The sequence below is a fragment of the Takifugu flavidus genome, chromosome 5 (genome assembly GCF_003711565.1).
Source record: "Takifugu flavidus isolate HTHZ2018 chromosome 5, ASM371156v2, whole genome shotgun sequence".
In the NCBI taxonomy this organism is placed as follows: domain Eukaryota; kingdom Metazoa; phylum Chordata; class Actinopteri; order Tetraodontiformes; family Tetraodontidae; genus Takifugu; species Takifugu flavidus.
The window spans coordinates 1,385,182-1,393,817 of record NC_079524.1 but is presented as its reverse complement, the minus strand read 5'-3'; positions in this window follow the sequence as shown (position 1 = coordinate 1,393,817).

The following is an 8,636-nucleotide window of genomic DNA, read 5'->3' as shown; positions in this document are numbered from 1 at the left end:
GTCCTACTGACTTCTTTGTCTTTGTTTGACTGTATCTCTGCACTCCGAGTGGAGCTCAAGTGGTCCGACACTCTCCACCTTCATTTACAAAGCACCCCCTCCTGAGTTGGGCGGACCGATCTAAAGTATCTAAAGTACAGAGGCGGGGTGGACCGGCTGGAAGTGATGGGCTTGTTTACCAACAGACTAATTGTTGCCCTCCATGGTGCTTTTTCTGGAGGAGGCTCACAGCCTGAGTCGGTGCTCAGAGCAAAGTGGGAAAGTTTTCAGCAACCCTTTACCAACTGCGTATTTGTGTGGGTTTGTACTGGCAGGTGTCTTTATGGTTGTGCTTGGAACAGCATTCATCGACGTATTGTCTCAGCCAGTTGCGTGCTTGAATGCCCCTTTAGGGAATTTGTAGCATTTATGAGCTACGTGCTTGTCTGTGTTAGCTTCTCCTTCTGTCATGGACTTGATACTGTTATTGTTACCTATAGCCTCTTGTTTCCTCGCTGATCAAAAGCTGCATAAATGTCTGGGGGATTCAGAATCTGATGCCATTCAACAGCCTTTTAATTATGGCTCTCATCGGGCAGGAAATACCGGGCTTATGGAGGTATCAGGTCCTGCACTGTGGCACGGAGATGTCCGTTTGGTGTAATCCACCTCCCTAGATAAACATTCAACAGGGATCCAGCCACTTTACACATCTATTTGAAGCAACAAAGTGGAGACTACACTAATGCAGCTGGATGAATATCTCCTCAGATTCACAAGGAGAACAGAAGGCATGTAATTGGAATTGAATTTATGAGTTTACTTTTGCATTCCAGTATTATTCGTACCGCTTACATGGATGTTGTTTTATACGTCCCATGCTATTCATTTAGCACGTATTGGCATACGTAATTTCCTCCTAAAAAGAAATGCTTCTGAAGGCTAAATCGCATGCAAGGCCCTCTAAATTAACACAATGTCATGGCTGTTCCAGGGAGAATGCAGTAGACAGCTGACTACTGGGTCTGCTGGACCTATGAGAATGCTCCCTTGTCAGGAGGGAAGAAGTTACATGAAGGTGCAGCTTCCAGTTTCGGTGTTATGCGTGACCTCCACATGCCAGCTAGTGCACATGCTACGCTCATGTCTATGATGTCAGCTATATGTGTGAGGTGCATGTTTGCATATACTACTTTTAAAACCCAGTAAGTTTGTGTGAGGGTGTTTATGAGTCCTACCCCCCCCTGTAGGTGTCTCCGTGCTAAATCTGCGCACGTCACTGGGCCTTTTCAGCTAGCTAAAGGCAGCCAAAGAAAGGATGACCCAACAAGGAATCGACAATGTGTTCGATGTTTCTTTTCTGACCTCTCGGGGTGTGTGGGCACATATCCTGCTCACGAGTGAAAAAACACAGGGCTGAAAAAATACTTTTCACACGCTGGCATTTGTCAAGTGAGTAAACCATTTCACTGTCATCCTCAGAGGTCACTGTGTGGGCCGGGCGAGACACCTCTGCCTTTCTTCCTCTTTGTAGCTCGCTGCCACGGGCAGCATGTTTTGTTCCAGGGTCACTCATTTTCCAAGAGGTGTGTGAAATATCACTGAACCTACAAAACCCCTGGCACTGAAGTACGGCATGTCGCAGGCCAGCCTTATACTGGAACACGGTTTGCACACATGTATGCCTGTGGGCCTGTGAAGAATATCGACAGGTGGCTGTTGTGGGTGGTGCCCTCATTGGTTATACTTCAGATAATGGGAACCTCTGAACTTGCTCCCAATTTTCTTTTTTCTTAACTTAAATGAACGCATTGATGTTTGGAGTTATTTTTTTATAGCTTATTAGCTAGTAATTCTATTTGTAGGGTTACTGTTGGCCTTTTAAAACCTCTTTACATAAAAAAGGCTAATTGACTTTTACTTTTCAGTTATTCCTATCTTGATCTTGACTATTTAATATAAGAAATTCTAGAAAACATTTACTCAAATATGTTTTATGTGGATTCCAACAACCTTTGGATGTGACCCCAAAAACAAACTTATTTCGATCCTTAGGAAGCGCGGAGCTTCTTTTCATGCAAGGGTAACCCATCACGACCCACATTTGCCCCCCGCCCAGCACTGCCCCCAGTGACTCAGCGGCCCACCTCACGCTGTGCGTCTGAACCTTGCTTCTCCAAACAACCGCAGATCCCTTCAGACATCAGGGCATTTCCGATCTCTTTTCCACTCAACAAATATGTTGTTTGGACTCCTTCCCAGAATACTTTGGCATGCACCAGTTTCTGGTTTGCTCTCTTGTTTGACACAGATCCAGAGGACAGCGAGGGGGCGATGAAGGTGGCACCCGTATTGTATCAGCGCTGTCATTCTGCGGCAAACAACCCAAGATAGAAAAACAGAGAAGGCAAGCGGAGAGAGTTATACATCGTGCCCTTTCCGGTGTGTCACATAATATTTGGACATGGATTCTTCTTTGCAGAACAGCTCCCAAAATTGAGCCCCTGCCTAAAAATATCCAGTCCTGGACCCTGATGGAAACTGTGACTCTGCCTAACGAGTGCCGCGGAGTTATGAACAAGCGATGAGAGGCCGGACGAGAGGGAGATGACAGAAAGATGGGAAAGGGGCGAGAGAGGAATGGTACAAATGAGAAGAGGGCGAGAAAGGGACGAGAAGCAGATGGGTGGGGGAGGTAGCAGCGCAACAGGGAGGGAGGAACTGGGACCAAGGTGAGACATTACGGGTCACTTTATGATTCATCTCGTTCCCGCATGGACAGAGAAACACAAATGGAAGCATATTTTGAGCCCGAGGGAGAGGGTGTTAACTGAATATCCAAACAACAAGATACACATGCGCTTACAAATGAGGAATTTTATTTTTAGTTGCGGTATGTTATTTTTTTTATCAGCATGAGAGAAAATCACACCTTTGTAAAACTTGCAGATTTCTTTACTTCCTGTCATGTTGATTGCCACCTGTTTACTAAACCAGCACCAAGAATGCAAGTTTAATAAAATCTAACACCCTGTATCTCCTTAGGTAGCCCCTTACCTCAGTCTCCCGATCCTCCCCCTCTCATTTTTGAAACCTTTATTTATTGCACATCTCACTTCAAAACCACATTTCAAGGCTTATTGCCAGTTTCCTGATAATGGTGTTTTTAAGTGCCTGTTTGAAGGGAGAGTCTAGGGTGAGTAAGTGGGCCTTGTTACAGTGGCTACCCTCATATTCAGAGCCCAGTTATTCACTCTGGGACTGGCTGCTACCGTTTTCTGGCTGTGGTCTCTGAACGATCACCGGTTTTAGCAGTTTGCTCTAATGTGTCTTTGGAGGATTTTTCAAAGCGTCACAGCTATTTGACGTACTTATATATGCAGTAGTTAATGCCTGTAATGTGTATGTCTGCATTTCTATGCCTTTATGTGTGCCCGTATCGCGCAGGTTCCCTGTGTGCATCTTAAAAGTGTTTTGATGTGCATGTTTTACATTTTGCCAGCTATATTATAAACACCCTCTCCTTAATTTGAAACCAAGGAAGTCCACTTGAGTGCCCTTAAAGAATGAATAGATTTCTCCCATCATCCCCACTTTCATTTTTTTTTATTCTCTTTTTTATATTCAATGACGTTATTTGTTTTTACTTGGCCATTGATAAAAGCTACATTAAAGCAGAGTGACTTTGATGCAGAGGAGAAGAACCTTTGGCAATAGTCCTTAATGAGACAGCCAGCCGACCAGCCAGCCAGCCAGCCAGCCAGGTTTTCATTAGATGAATGCTGTGTGGGAATGTAGCCAGATAAGATGAGCGCCAACATACCAGAGCCAACCAATATAGTTATAGCAAGGTGCTCTGTGTTTCTTTGGTCTGTCGGTGTCTGGCTTTATGGAAGTCAGTGTCTGTTTCCATCATTCTACATCCTAAGAGGAGGGTAAGGCTAGTCTGAATAGCATTCGTGCCCTTTGCAAATCAACACACCCTGAGCTGTGATTTCCATAAAGATGTCTTGGCCCAGCTTTGGTTATGAACGAGTCGACTGAGGTATGTAGCATCGCGGCACATGTCAGAGGGTAATCCACGAGATATTGCGCAATACCGCAGAGGTAAAAAAGAAGAGAGGTGGGAAAATTGTGCAGCGACATGAAAAATACGTGTGTCCATTGTTGAAGAACTGAAATTACACCCAGGCAGCACAACAGCATTACTTTTGGAATTATTTAAATCTTGTCTTGTTAGTGTACCCTATTTACATATGCATTGACGACATCGCATATTAAACATGCTCCAAAACTTGTTACACCCCTACGCCCCTAGAACTACAGGAATTTCAAATTTGCATGAGCCGACATCAGCAAAGGTCCGTGGCCAGGCTACATGAAAGGCAGCTGTGTTATTCAGGGTCATTTTACAGTTAGTTACCACTTTAACCCCCAGAGCATGTAAGATGCCCTGGATTCCCACAGATAATAATAGCTGTAGAAAGACGTGTGGAGCGGTGCAGCTGCACAGCTTTTCTCCTTTATCTCCCTCGACCTCGTAGCATTTAAAATTAACCAACTTTATTATTATTGCTGTAAAATACTTTGACCATATTAGTTCAGGGCATAAACACTGACAGCACTAACATGAAGTAAAAACACGCGTCATGACACGCACGTCGCTTCTGAGGGCCCATTAGGCTTCTGCCAAATGTTTCTGTGATGCATTCCTCCTGCAGGGCCTCTTGTCTTTGGCTCGCCAAAGGCGTGACCCTAAGCACTAAATGACTAGTGCACGTGCACATCCACTCATCCATTTTTTCATGTCCTGCATGCAGCCCTGCCAATGTCAAACCTCACACACGGCCCATTTACATGTGGGAGTCCTTCAGGTATGAAAAACTTAAAAACCGATCTTGAGTGGGCCTTTTTGGTGAATACAGACACACTTTATTTTGGTAGGACAAATCCTCACGCTGGCTGTTTTGACTTCAGAGAGCATGCGAGGGCGCGCGCTTCTGTGTGTAAGACTGTGTGCGATGCGACAGATACTGTGGCTGATATCCATCGGGGCGCTAAGCTGATTAGTGTGAACTGTGGCCAGGTTCATTTGCATACGTTTCTTATCTCATTAGATTGGTATCAGCCTCTGTCACCACACAAGGCCTCGACCGGGGATGTCTTGGTAGCTGGCTGTGTGAACACACACACACACACACACACATGCACACACACACACACAAACCCTAAATGCTCCTGGCTAATAACAACAGTAATGTGCAGCACGAGCTAAGTAGTCCAACTGCTGCTTCCTATCTTTTCACCAGCATCACTAAACCACGGTTACAGCAACTTGTCTTCTGGGTCCCTGTTCTTATTGTATCAAGGTCATCAACATTTCTTATTCTCACCCATTTGCCTCACCCTTGATTCACATGATTCTGAATCTCTCATTGATTAGAAACATACATCGTAAATACAACATTTAATCTAGTCACACAGCTTGTTTTTTTTAACAAATCGTGTTGTCCTTGTGCTTTACAGATGATTTTGGAAGTATTAAAACACCGTTACATTCCAGAAAAACTGCTCTTTCTGCATAAACCACAAGTAATAAATGCTGTTTTAGAAAAACTAATTAAACTTTGCATTACTTTTCCCCCTCAACCTGACTTAATGGAAGATTGTTTTGTATTTCATGTCATGTGATGAACAGTCAACCTGTTCAGGATGCTGATGATAGACTCACTCCTGTGAACCTGACTAGGAATTAGCAGATACTGAAACTAGGTGCAGTCCAAAAGCACCTTTACCAAAGATGCAACACACACTGGATCAAAGCTCCTTAAATAGTAGCACTGTTCCCTCCATAGCAGCGGGGGCAGCATGAACATTGTCTCATAAAATCTGTCAATGCTGTCGTGCTTGTGGTTCAACCCTTCCATTCTTCTTATTTATCTAGCAAATGTCTGGCCACCTTGTGTAAGCAGGCTTATTTCAGCACCACCCCGTCATCACCGTACATATTTTCAATTTCAGGCCTTGGACGCTGATGGGGACATATATTATATCATCTCCTGGGGAGGCAGAGGCGACATTGAGAGGTCATCTTAATTTTTAGTTAGAGTGCAGGTTACAGTGTGCTGAGATTGCTGGATGTCCTTCTGGAGGAGTAGCTGCATTCTAATCAGGCACAAGAGAAAAACTGTGCAAACGGGACATCGCAAGTCACCATTAGCATAAACACATAAGAGTGGGCTTCAGTTTCATCTATGAGGTTGAACAAAAATTACGAATCCAATCTTTGACCAAATGATGTTTTCCATTTGCACCCCAGTGGCAGGTGGAGGGACTCACAGACACAGTTTACTGCCGTTGTTAATTTTATTAACAGATGCTTCATATTTATAAAACGGGAGGGACAGCACATTACAGAGCGACGCGTCAGCGTACCTTCTGAACATTGTCCTCTGCAACTGTGTGTATAAACAGTGTTCCAGCGGCAGACCGAAAATGATACAAAATTGGGAAAATTACCTTATTACTGTCTTCAACTGGAGTCACAGTTTGGGGGACGTACACCTTACGTCTGAGAAGAAAAGCTCATGATAAGACTATTAACTGGTGCTCTAATTGGCTCCAAGCATTTTCCTATCATTAGCATTCTCACACGCTTTCCTCAAGTGTTACAAATCTTTTTAATGCTGTTGTTTTCACCGGAACAATAATGCATAAATCTCCGCACAGGTAACAGGATATGATCTCAGTGCCCCGTACATTATCTAATTAATAAGAAATGTCTTCTCCAAACTGCAAATCTTAATTGAATTAAAGCTTAACACTGTGGCGCCGTTTCTCCATAATTGTGGGGATCACGACAGTGTGTTTCCGATAGAAATCACTATTGACCACACAACCAAAGTCACTGGGACTCGGTATCACTTCTGCGGCACTCACTCTTACAAACCCAGAAACAGCTTTTAAAATGGCACGTGCACGGAATCGTGCAAAGCTGTTGAACCATGTGGTTTATTAAGTTGTCATATAGCATCTTTAAATGATTTTCACTTGTAAATGCAAAGTACATACCAAGATATGTGGTTGCAATTTAATTGATTTAACATATATTACCAAAGATTTTAACTTGAGAATTCACTACTTTTACGGCAGCCAACCACCAGAGGTCAGTCAAGATGCTGACTCTCACACTTTGATACCCAGGGATTTATTAAAAATAAAGCACTTAAGGCTAACTTTCTATCCCACATTATCTTTATCTTTTTTTTTACGCTTCTCAAGCAGGTTTACACGGTTCCAAAGGTGAACGTTACAGGATGAGTCTTCCTGTTGTGTCATGTCGTTCATACGTGATCGAAGTCCATCTGTGACCGGTGTCCGTATCTGAAGAGGAATTCTGTGGTTTACAGTCTCCTAGTGATTTTTATTTTCTACTTGTTACATGTACCACCTCCACGATGAAAGGAGCACATGCACATGCCTGCAGGTTAACTGTTAGTAAGAGTTAGTGGGGGAAAGAGTGCTGCAGAGACAGCCCCTCATATCTCCATTCCCTTCAAGAGGCTAATGCTTTATTTATAACACTGTACCCCCCAGGTGCACACCTCAGGTCTCTGCACAGCCCTTCTCTTCCCCACAGGTATACTCTATGCCTCTGCCTCATACTGCGCTACCTAGCGCACCTTCACATGCCTTCCCTTTCAACATCCCACTCCTGCGGCTGCACTAGAAGAGGAAGTTGGGGAGAGATACACAAAGACTCGGTGTGACGCACATACAATCTGCAGACTGAAGCGGTTTCACATGGTCTCCAATGTCTTGTTGCAGCTCTCTCGTGTGATGGAGAGAAAGAGCTGAATCCCCTATCCCCGTAGCCTCGCTCACTCCCACAGTGCCGATGAAATGCCACAGAGGGGTAAGAGAACACCAGAGATGGAGGGAAGGAACTGTGGAGGAACACCAAAAAGAAAGGAGAGAAGAATCGGAGGGGAGGTGAATGGAGAAGACAAAGAAGTAGAGGAGGGGGGAGAAAGGAGAAAGCAAAGGCTGAAGGATGATAAAGAAGGAGAGAAATCGTGTCTCGGTCTTTTTAAACTTGGAGATGCTGAATCCCTTCTTCTCACTCCAACCTGCATTTCTGGGTCACTAGAGACATTTAAACTGCACTTATAATTAACAGCTATTTTTAAACAGGGAGGGAGAAGTGGAGCGGTGGCGAGGTACAAAAGCATTAAAATTGCCCCAGATTCGCTATTGAATAGGACACATCAAGGCAATATGCTGGCAGATCAAAGTGAGCGAGGAGAAAGGAGACAGGGCCGATCAGTGGGGATAAATTGTTCCCTTTATAATGGCATAAGAATAGACCTCTTTGCAGCTGAAACAATTTAATAACTGCATTCATTACCTCTGTCCGGCCTGTCTCTCCGTCTGTCTGCCTATTGCAGTGCGCTACCTCTCTTTGTCTACGTTTCGCTCCTTCTCTTTGTCTCCCAAACTTATCACCTCAATCCTTTTCTTCTTTACATCTCTCAATCCTCATTTTGTCTCCTCCTCCCTCTGCCCACCCTCCACCGTTTCTTGCATCTCCAATCTTCCTTTTATTTTTTTTATTTTTTTCTTGCAAAGCCACGTCCCCACTGTCTTGCCCCCCACCA